Genomic DNA, 11,138 nt, shown 5'->3' on the forward strand with positions numbered 1-11,138 from the left:
AGAAGTAGGAAAGAACAATCCTTTTAGAGAAATAGAGAAAACACAACTTGGTAAAGCGAGTAATGAAATTCAGCTGAACTAGCGAAAACCACTTTAGAATTAACTGAAAAAATTAGGGAATTGACCAAAAATGTGAAAGCTGTAACCGTTCCTGTAACTAAAGGACCTGTAATGCCTATTTTTGATAAACAAAAGGATAGTGAGCATTGTCTGACGATTCCTTATAACAGTAATAAACAGACCATGAGGCCAGAAAAGAATTCAGATGAGAACCCATGGAGACAAACAGCGGGTATTTCAGAACAAAGTACACCTACAAATTTGACAGTAAATCAAAGTTTAGTGGATAGAATAATAATGACGACAGAATCAGTCCCAGGATCACCAAAGGGTTCAGAACATACTGATATTGAGAAAAAATCTGTAGGGCCTACCTCAGAAGAATTAAGCAAATGGTTGAGGAGTTTACAGCGGAAAGATACAGAATCCCAATCTATAGATGTTGCCAAGCTGAAGATTGTTTTGGAAGAATTAATAGTAGGGGCTATCCCCACGGAGAAGTTAAAAACCTATCAGGATGAAGAATTACTATTTTTATGTAAGAGTATAACCTGGAGAGCAAGGAATTTATACGAAAGACTAGAAGAGGTGGCAAATGAAATGGGTATAGACTTTGAAAGAGTAAAAGCTCTACAAAAGCCATACCGAGTAGATTTTTCTGAAAAGGATATTGAAAATCTGAACACCGCTGGAAGAACAACTCAGATTAAAGACATATTCATTTTGTTAAGAAAATGGGGAGATGTAGATAAATGGAAAAGTAGGTGGTTTAGAAAACGAGATGATGTCTCAGACAAAACATTTGCAGCCTACCCCGTAAGAGAAAAGGAAAAGGTGGTAACAGAATGTCCCATGAGAGAAATTCCAGGAGGAGGATATGTACATGTCCCTTGGACTAGACAAGATATTTTGTCATTTACCAATGACTTTCCTCGACTATGCAAAAAGCCAGTCGAGTGGTATAGGCAAGTAGATAGGTTTGTAAAGTTATCAAAAGTTTTATGGATTGATGTAAATAGTCTTTTTGACATAATAGTACCAGCAGATTTATGGTCAGAATGCTAAATTATGATAAACTGGCCTAGACAAGAATACCCCAGAGACCCAAAAACGGTTGCCCCTGATCCGGAGGTTATGAAAAAATATGAACAGGTAATTACCTTTCTGAAAAACAAAGTACCTCCCAAGGAAACTGATTGGGTAAAAATAGACCGAACTCATCAGGAAGCTAAAGAATCGGTACACACTTATTATGAGAGGTTAATCCTTGCCTTTAAACAGTTTAGTGGTGATGAAAATTTGAGTGAAAAGGATTTAAGTCCTTTTGTTTATCGATTTGTGTATGGGCTGCGTCCAGAAGTAAGTGAAATGATTAAACAACATACATTGGATTGGCAAAATAAGAAGATAGATGATGTACTGAGACATGCAAAATATTTTAGTGACGAAATTGAAGCCAAACAGCGTAAGTTAAAAGAAAAAGCTATGTGGGCACAGGTAAAAGTGGCAGAAAGACAGGAAGCACAATTAATTGAACAGGCAAATGGTACAGGTATAAAACCCAAATTTAATATTGGAAAAGGAAAGGGACAATTTAATATAGAAGAAGCAAAAAAGAAGTGGCCATGTCATAATTGCGGAAGAATAGGGCACTGGAAATCTGAGTGTAAATTTCCCCCGAGTGCTAATGGTGATAATGCATCATTGAATTCGCAGGTGCAGAAAGAGGTGAGTTGTCAACCACAGCGACAGCAGCAGGTTGTTGCCCAACAGAATCAGGTGCCAAAACCGCCTTTTCCACAGAGCGTAAATCCTCAGAAATACAGTAATGAGACAGGATTCTACAACGAAGAACAGGTAACTAAGCTGCCGCGCGCTAGTGCTGTTTCGCAGTATTGGCTACAACGCGATGAGAGTGAGTCGGAAGAAAGCTATTGACGGTGCCGAGGGGAGGAAGAGGAGTGCGTACTTGGCGCAACTCTAGAAGTAGACCAGACAGGTCCTTTTGTGGATGGAAAGGTAAATGACGAAAATATTACTTTCCTAGTTGATACTGGTGCTACTCGATCCACTGTCAGGTCAGCTGATGTTAAAAATCTTCCTCTCTCAGACGAAACAATCCAAGTAGTTGAAGTATCCAACAGAAAGATTAAAACGTATCTCACTGAACCAGTAAAAGTTAATATAGGGACATTTTCTGAAATGCTCTGCTTTGTTGTGTGCGATTCAAGCCCTGTTAATTTGTTAGGAAGAGATTTGCTGTGCAAAATGAATTGCACCATATTTTGCACTCCCGATGGTATAGCATTTGAGACCCCTGATGAAGATGTACTGTATAAAATGACTATGGCTAATATGGAATCTGAGATTACTGAGGCATATGCTGTATTTAACCCTGAAGAACTACCAAAAGAACTGAAAAAGACAGTAAAGGCAGAAGTCTGGGATTTCACAGGAGAAGATGTGGGATTAATGAAAAATGTAGATCCTGTAAAAGTGACAGTAAAGGAAGGAATAAGTTACCCAAATATTCCTCAGTACAAATTAACACCCGAAATAATCGAAGGAGTTATTCTCATAATAGAGAAAATGATTAAACAAGGTATTTTGAGAGAGTAGTCCATGTAATTCACCAATTATGGGACTGAAAAAGCCTAATGGAACATTTAGAATCGTGCAAGACTTGAGAAAAATAAACAAAATTGTTGTGTCATATTGTCCCATTGTACCAAATCCATCTGTGATATTGTATCAGATTCCTCATGATGCGGAATGGTACACAGTAATTGATCTGTGTCATGCTTTCTTTTCCATTCCATTGCATCATGACAGTCAGCAGATTTTTGCGTTCCGTTTTGGCGAACGTATTTTGGCATGGTGCTGAATCCCACAGGGGTATACAGAGAGCCCCTCAATATTTAATCAGATATTGAAAAAGTCCTTAGAAGATCTAGAGATGTCCGAGAGCTCGGTATTGGTACAGTACATTGATGACCTGCTTGTGGCATCAAAAACACAAGAAGCTTGTGTAGTGGATACCATAGCATTGCTAAATCATCTGGCAGATGAAGGACTAAAAGTATCCCCATCGAAATTACAATTTTGTCAGAAAGAAGTACAATATTTAGGCCACAAAATTAACAGGACTGAGGAAAATAACTGCAGAGAGAATCAAAATAATCAAAGGAATGAGAGTCCCAATGACACAAAGAGATGTGAGAATGTTTCTTGGAATGGTTGGATATTGTCGTCAGTGGATAAGGAACTTTTTCCTGATTTCAAAACCTTTGGTACACCTGACGAGAAGCGATGTAAAAGACCCCATTGAATTAAATAGGGAAGAGTTAACAGCCTTTAAACAATTGAGAGACAGTTTGTGTGAGGCACCGGCACTTGGTATGCCTGATTATGAAAAAGAGTTTGAACTATACTGCAGCGAAAGGAATGGATGTGCACTCTCGGTATTAATACAGAAACATGGAAAACTGAGAAGACCAATTGCATATTTTTCAGCTATACTCGACCCTGTAGCTGTAGCATTGCCAGATTGTTTGAAAGCTGTAGCAGCCACCTGTAAGAGCCTAGAACAGAGTGAAGGAATTGTGATGGGATATCCTGTGCGAGTGTTTGTACCTCATGATGTGGCAATCCTTTTAACAAGGAGCCGCACTCAGTTCATGACGCATAGTCGGCTGACTAAATATGAGAAAATCATATTAGGTGCAACAAATGTAAGCCTTGTGAGATGTCTGAATGTGAATCCTTCAACGTTATTACCTGATGCAGAGAATGTGGAAGTCAGAGACGATGTGGATCATGACTGTTTGGATGTACTGGATTTCTGTACCAAACCACGTCCTGATATAAAAGATGTACCTTTGTCAGAAAGTGACTATGTGATGTTTGTGGATTTGTCATGCTTGAGAACAGACAAAGGAATTCTGAGTGCAGCATATGCAGTATGCACAGTTGCAGCGGTAATGGAAGCATCTTACCTAAAAGGAGTAAAATCAGCCCAGGTTGCTGAACTCTTTGCCTTAACAAGAGCATGTAAGTTGGGAAAGAATTTAAGAGTGACTGTGATAACCGATAGTCAATATGACTTCGGTGTCGTGCATGATTTTGGCCAAATTTGGTAACACAGAGGGTTTTTGACTTCAAGTGGAACCCCTATAAGGAATGCTGAAGTGGTTGGGAAATTGCTTGAGGTGATACAGCTGCCTCAGCAATTGGCTGTTGTGAAATGTACTGCACATTCGAAGACTGGAGATTACATCGCAGCAGGGAACCAATATGCAAATGATATGGCTCAATATTGCGCGCAAAACCAGAATTCAGTCAATCGAGCAAAAGAAAAAGAAATGAATTCATGTCCCTTGTTGTTTACTAACATTGTGAATACATGGGAAGAAGTGAGACAGTTACAGGAAGAAGCAGGAGATGAGTAAATGAGACAATGGGTAAAAGCGTGATGTGCACCATGGGAAACAGATCATGTGTGGGTTTATCGGGATGGAAGACCAGTTATGCCTGATAGCATGGTGTCCGCCATGGCACGTATGTATCATGGACAAGCACATGTAGGAAGAGATGCATTGATTAGATTATTTAAGCAGACATGGTATAATGCAAAATTCAGACTTGTAGCTGAGAACCTATGTCAAAGATGCCTTATATGTCAACAGTTCAATCCTGGAAGAAAAACAGTTGTAAGTCTAGGAACGATAGGTCGAGAAGGAGGGCCTTTCACTAGAATGCAAATCGACTTAATTGAGATGCCTCCCTGTAACAGGTTGAGGTATGTTTTAGTGATGGTCTGCCTGTTTTCTAGATGGGTAGACGCATATCCCACAAGAAGAAGTGATGGAATTACAGTAGCGAAATTACTTTTGAGGGAATTTATCCCTAGATTTGGGTTTCCAGTCACGATTGAGTCAGATAGAGGAAAACATTTCCATAATGAGATCATGAAATTAATTTGTGAAGCATTGAATGTACAACAAAAACTACATTGTGCTTATTGCCCAGAGGCTTCTGGTGTGGTGGAACAGGTAAATGGCACTATTAAAAACAGATTAGGAAAAATGTGTTTAGCCACAGGTTTGAAATGGCCTGATGTCTTGCCTCTGGTACTCATGACTATTAGATCAATTCCAGATAGGAGCACAGGTTTGAGTCCCCACGAGATCGTCATGGGGAGAGCAATGAGGCATGTATTCATACCAGTCAACAAGCTGTTGCCTATATCTGATGACTTTGTGTTGGATTACTGTGAGGGGTTGGCTGACTCTGTTCATTCTGTGTTTCATCAGGTTGGATCGGATGCCACCACCTTTGAAAAGAAGCCAGCTCATGATCTAAGCCAAGGTGACTGGGTGAGAATTAAAGGGCACAGAAGAAGGAACTGTTTGGTCACACGTTGGGGAAAACCACGACAAGTGATTTTAACTATGACAACAGCTGTGAAATCTGCAGGAGTAAAGAACTGGATTCATGCTAGTCATACCTTGCGAATCCCAAACCCAGTGGATAACAAAGAAGGAGAGTACTTTGAAGAATCAGAAACTAGTTCTGAATCAGATACTGAGGCCACTAGAACAAGACAAAATCCTGAAAGGTGGGTGGTGGTGGGGGGGGGGAGGGGGGGAAGTCAGAACCAAATTTGAACTTTGCCCCGGAGATCATTCCCTTGAGAAGGAAGTTTCAGATTTCTGCCACCAGCTCAGACTCAGAGACTGAACAAGCACAGGTACATACTGTACAAGAGAAAAGCAGTGAAGAGACAATTAAAGACATTTTCGATAAAGAAGTCCCTGATGGAAAGTTGAGAGAAATTCCTCCTGAATTAACAGGAGCAGATGGTCAGGTGCCAGATACAGAGAGTGAGGGAAAGATTTTTGAGGAAGACCTCCGAGGAGTTGTAGGGAATTCAAACATCCAGTTAGAAGAAGGGACAGTTAGTCAGCAGGAAGATTGTGTGGAAGAACCACGAGGAGGGACAGAAGTAGGGAAAATAAAAGAAGTGGTGGAAAGAAAAATAGTTGGAGGTAAAAGTCAAGTTGAAACAGAATCAGAAGACAACGATGAAGAAGTACCAGAAGGTCGAGTCCAGAGAAAAAGAGCATGGAGAACTGAGAAAAATGAAAAAGGGAAATAAATTGAAAAGATCAGCAAAACATGAAATTTGGCCAAACAAAATAAAGAGATTACGATACAGATTGACACGAGTGAATTCACCTAGAGCTGAACAAGTGAATGAAGTATCTAGTCAAGAAAAATTGAAAACCGAAGGAAAAACAACAGCAGAGGAAAATAAGAAAATTCGAAAGCCTAACAAGAAGTATAAGTCGCCAGAATGGTCATATATGGCGCTGCCTGAAATAAAAGAAGAGGCGGCTAGCCAGGAAAAAATCCAGAGGTGACTGTACCAGAAGTGGTTGAGGAAGACCAAGAATCAGAAATCCTGAGAGTTATCTTGTCCGACATTGGAGAAGAAACGGATGTTCAGGAAGTTCTGTATCAAGATTATGAAAGAAAAGTGAAAGACGATCAAATGCCAAACTGAAAAGATCAACAGTGATTCCAATGGAAAGACAATAGTTTACTGGAAAAAGACATAACTGATAGAACCAAGTAGGTGCTTAGAACCTTGGGTTGGACAAAACTAGTTGTGAAGTAGAAGAGGCTAAGTCAAAAGACACTGATCATTTTTCGAAATGGCAAACACAGAAAGTAGAAAACTAAATGTGTATTTCTTAGAAGATGGTTTAAAATGTGTTGTTGTACAGGTTTACTAATGCTTCTATGGAGCGTGTTGGCTCTAATGATTTCATTTAAAGTTACTCTAGAAACAATAGAAGGACATAGTGAGAATAAAACTAATGTAGAAAAGATTCAGAAAGTATATCCGACTAATCTAGATAGAAATTATTTACATAAACACAGGTCTATAAATGATTTCTCTAACAATGTATTTTCAAAATTACTGTATGAATATGTAAAGACAATGGACATAAGGGACTGCTACGCCTGCATGCAGTTACCTGCATCCGTGTCTGAGGGAGTGACGTATCATCACCTCCCAGTAACATATGGAATAACATGTAGTGTAATAGCAAGTTTGTTCTACAAAATAGGGAAATTAGAATATTATTTTTCAGATGTAGATAACATATTTTCACAAGTACCAGTAGTTAACAAACTAAATAAAGTAAAGCCTGCTAAGGTGTTCGGTGAATATATCTTAGAAACTAAAGAACTAACATTAGAGTCCATATTTAGAAATAATCTAACTTGTAGCTTAAAGAAAGAAGAAAGGATTTTCTTAGATATGGTGGAAGAGAGGAGATTAAAGATGCAAAGGAAAATACCTGAAGGGAAAGAAGAAAAGACAGTTTGGGATGTTGAAAGAGAAAAACATTTGAAAGGAGAAGCTAGTCCAACAATGGCTTTAGATTGGCCCCAGAAAGGAAAGTTGTGCATTAGAAGGAATCAAACTACATATGATAATTATTTTTGTAGGTAACAGTGATTGCCATGATACATATCAAATCATGGGTGGATGGGGATTTAAAGGAGGAAATGATCCAGTTTTTCCCCGGATTATATTTTATCTGCAGGAACAAAGCATATTATCGGTTACCGGACCATTGGTTTGGCACATGTTATGTAGGCCTGGTTTTCCCAAAGATATTTCATGTGGGAAGAGGAAGAGATGGTGTACATGAGTTAGGTAGTCAACTAACAGGTAGGAAAAGAGAATCTTGGTCAGACATTGGGGGAGACATTTTTGGAGCATTGATACCAGCAGTGGGAATATCTCTGAATGCACACAAAATTAGAAAATTATCAACAGTAGTGGATCGCTTGTCAACAAGCACCGCTGGAGGATTTTTATTGGTAAATACAGAAATGGTTGCCATGCGTGCCATGGTAATGCAAAATCGACTTGCCCTTGATATCATTTTGGCAAAAGAGGGTGGAGTCTGTGGAATGCTGAAAGTTCAACATTGTTGTACTTACATTCCTGACTAAAGTCAAGATTTAAAGTCATACATTAAAAATATAACTGATTTGTATGAGGAAATTGCACCACTGGAGGTTGAAGGTATTTGGGAAAAGATTGGAAAGAAATTATCTTCTATTAAAGATTTCATTTTAAAAATAGGTAGTACATTTATAGGTAAGATCCTATTACCATTAACCTGTGTGGTGTTTCTAGTAATAATTTTAAGACTAGGATATTTATGTTGCAAAAGAAAGAAAATACAGAAAAATTTGAAAAAGACAAACTTTGAAAAAGAGAGAGAATAAAAGACGAGAAAGAGAATTTGAAGAAGTAGAATTAGAAGAAATGAAAGATAGTATGTATAGAAAAGCAAGAGAAGAAGACTTTGGGGAAACAGAAATGTGAACTAATAAAATGAATTCATTTCCTTTTTATAATTTTTATAAAATTTTAGGTATAGTGGTGATATAATCGATGGAGCAGGTAGTGCAACATTTTGTATACCTCCTCTATTCTTGCATACAAATACTAATTATAATCTATTAACTATAATATTATTAAATGAGTGTTGCATGTAAATTAATCGTTATTAATTCTTAAATTACACGTGGGATTTGCTTTCTGCATGGCGAAATAACTTTTATAACTAAAATCTGTACGCATATTAATAATAGTATATGTGGTAATAGAATACTGTATGATATATGTTGCTTTGTGATGTTGCATCCTCGAGGAGGATCGAAAAAGGTGAATATAATGGCTTTAAATGTTGCTATATGCTAGATAAATACAAGCACATAAAGGGATTAGTAAGGGGTTAACATTAGAATCATAATTTCTATGAATTAATTATTCATTTGTGTTTGTTTCGCTTAAGTTGACATCTGGGCCTAAATCCAATATGGCCGCTGACACCGCAGGCAGAAGTGGCCACTGTCTCGTGAGGCGCAAAATCAACTGCGCAAGTGCGAGTATGTAGCCTGAACCTCTTGGCGACCTTTGCTCAGCGTGTCCCCGTCAAGGTTTTGAAACTGGAGGTTCGCCAAGACAAGGGAACAATCAACCTTACAGTAAACCGTAACGAGCCGACACTTTGGCTAACAATTGACATCACCCCTCGAACTGTACTGAAAATCTGGGAATAAAATCGGACGATCCCAACCAGACAATCACGACTGTCCTAAGCTTAAAATGTAACATGAAATCCTTATAAAAGAAGGGTGGTAGAATTAAAAAGGGTGTGTGTGCAGTTCGTTTTTTCGTTCGTGACGCTTTTCCTGATGGTCCAGATGCTGCCCGACTATTTGATGACTGCGAACTCTTTCCAAATCTATGGGCTAAGTTAGATGCTTGCACGATTTCTGGTCCTTTGATAAAACTGGGGACTGAAACGTGCAGAGCAGAGGACTTTGAACTTTGAGCTCTGGCCTGCTTTATTCGGACAATTCACGACAAATTTGGTTATGCAGAGCCAATGAATTAGAGGACTTCAAATAGCCAGATTGGGTAAATATGATGTTCTGTGATTTACCTGAATTAATCTAGAAATTCTAAACTTTGATGAGATAAATGCGAATATAAACTTTATGAAGATTTAGATAAACAAATATTGATTAACAAGAGAAATGATTTTGTGGTTTTTCATAAAGAGAGTTAAGGATTCTGAATCTTCAATGTGTTTTAGCTGGTTCTAAGTCACCATCAACCAATCCAACTAATTTGGTCCATTCGACCAAGTGGGAGGAGTGCCTTGATGTTTAGGATTAGGGATCTATGGATGAAAATTGCTAATGTACATTTTGTAAATTGACTTCTCTCCCTATAGGTTATAATATGTTTCCCCCCACATGTCCAGCGCTTGAATTACTCATCCCTCCTATGTGTGCAGACTTGTGAATAGTGACTTGTGTGAGTTGGTGTTATGGGCCCCACCAATGAATGTGTGTATGAATGAGTGTGCGTGACGACGGGTCTGCGACGCAGGGAAGATATTGGTACATGTTGTTCCCCATTTTCCAGTCTTGCGCTGGATCACATGAAAATCAAGGAAGATGGACGAGAAGTAGGGATAAGAAGCATGTATGATGGATGAGACCTAGGGATGATGGATGAGATGAAGGCATGAGAAGTAAGGACAATGATGAGAAATTGGGATGGGAAGTAGGGGTGATGGATGAGAAGTAGGGATGATGTATGTGAAGCAGGGTTGAGGGATGAGAAGGATGATGGATGAGAATTAGGTGTGAGATGCAGGGTCTTGGGCATGCCATGTTCCGGGTACAACACAGAGCATGCCACTCCCCAGTTAACAAGCTGCTCGGGCAGGCCATTATAAGTGGCTGTCCTGTGTTTGTTCTTACCTGCAAGGTGGGTGGTCGTGCAAGTAAGGGCAGGTTGGGGGTCCATATTGGTGGTACAGAATGCACCATTCCTTCTGAATTCTCGGCATCCTGAGCAGGCGGTGCCATCTTGGTTTTTCTATGGTCCAATCCAAGATGGTGTCTTTCCTCTTACCTTCTATGGGTGAATCCCCAATCCAAGATGGCAGCCATTTGCAACACTTGGTTTGTTTCCTGTTCCTGATCATTTTTACAGTATATAAGGCAATAAGACCTTGCCAGGATTGTGTCGCAAACATCCTCGTTCTGTGTTCACACTCCTAGTTGGCTCCTTGAGGTTCTGACTAGTTTTTTGTTTGTGTCCTTGTTCCAGCTTGGTCTTCACAGTGTCTTCAGCCCCTGAAGATTCTTCTTGGAGGTTTTTGAGCTTTAAGCTTTTCCTCCTCCAGGAGTGTTTTCCTTTCCTGGTCATCCACTAGCTTGGGATTTCTCCCTGTTAGCAAGGTGACTTTCAGAAGGGATTCACCCTTTCTTCAATGTCAAGGTTTCCATGATCCGAAGCAGACCATCACACCCTGTGATCGACAGGTTGTGATGCCAACCACAGTCCATCTAGCCCATTGTCATGGATTCAATGCATGAATTACAGGAGACCATCCAACAACAAACATACAGTTGAAGGCCTTACAAAGCGAAAATGTTGCCTTACAACACTCGCTTATGGCCTGCCA

The sequence above is a fragment of the Triturus cristatus genome, chromosome 7 (genome assembly GCF_964204655.1).
Source record: "Triturus cristatus chromosome 7, aTriCri1.1, whole genome shotgun sequence".
NCBI classification, from domain to species: Eukaryota; Metazoa; Chordata; class Amphibia; order Caudata; family Salamandridae; genus Triturus; species Triturus cristatus.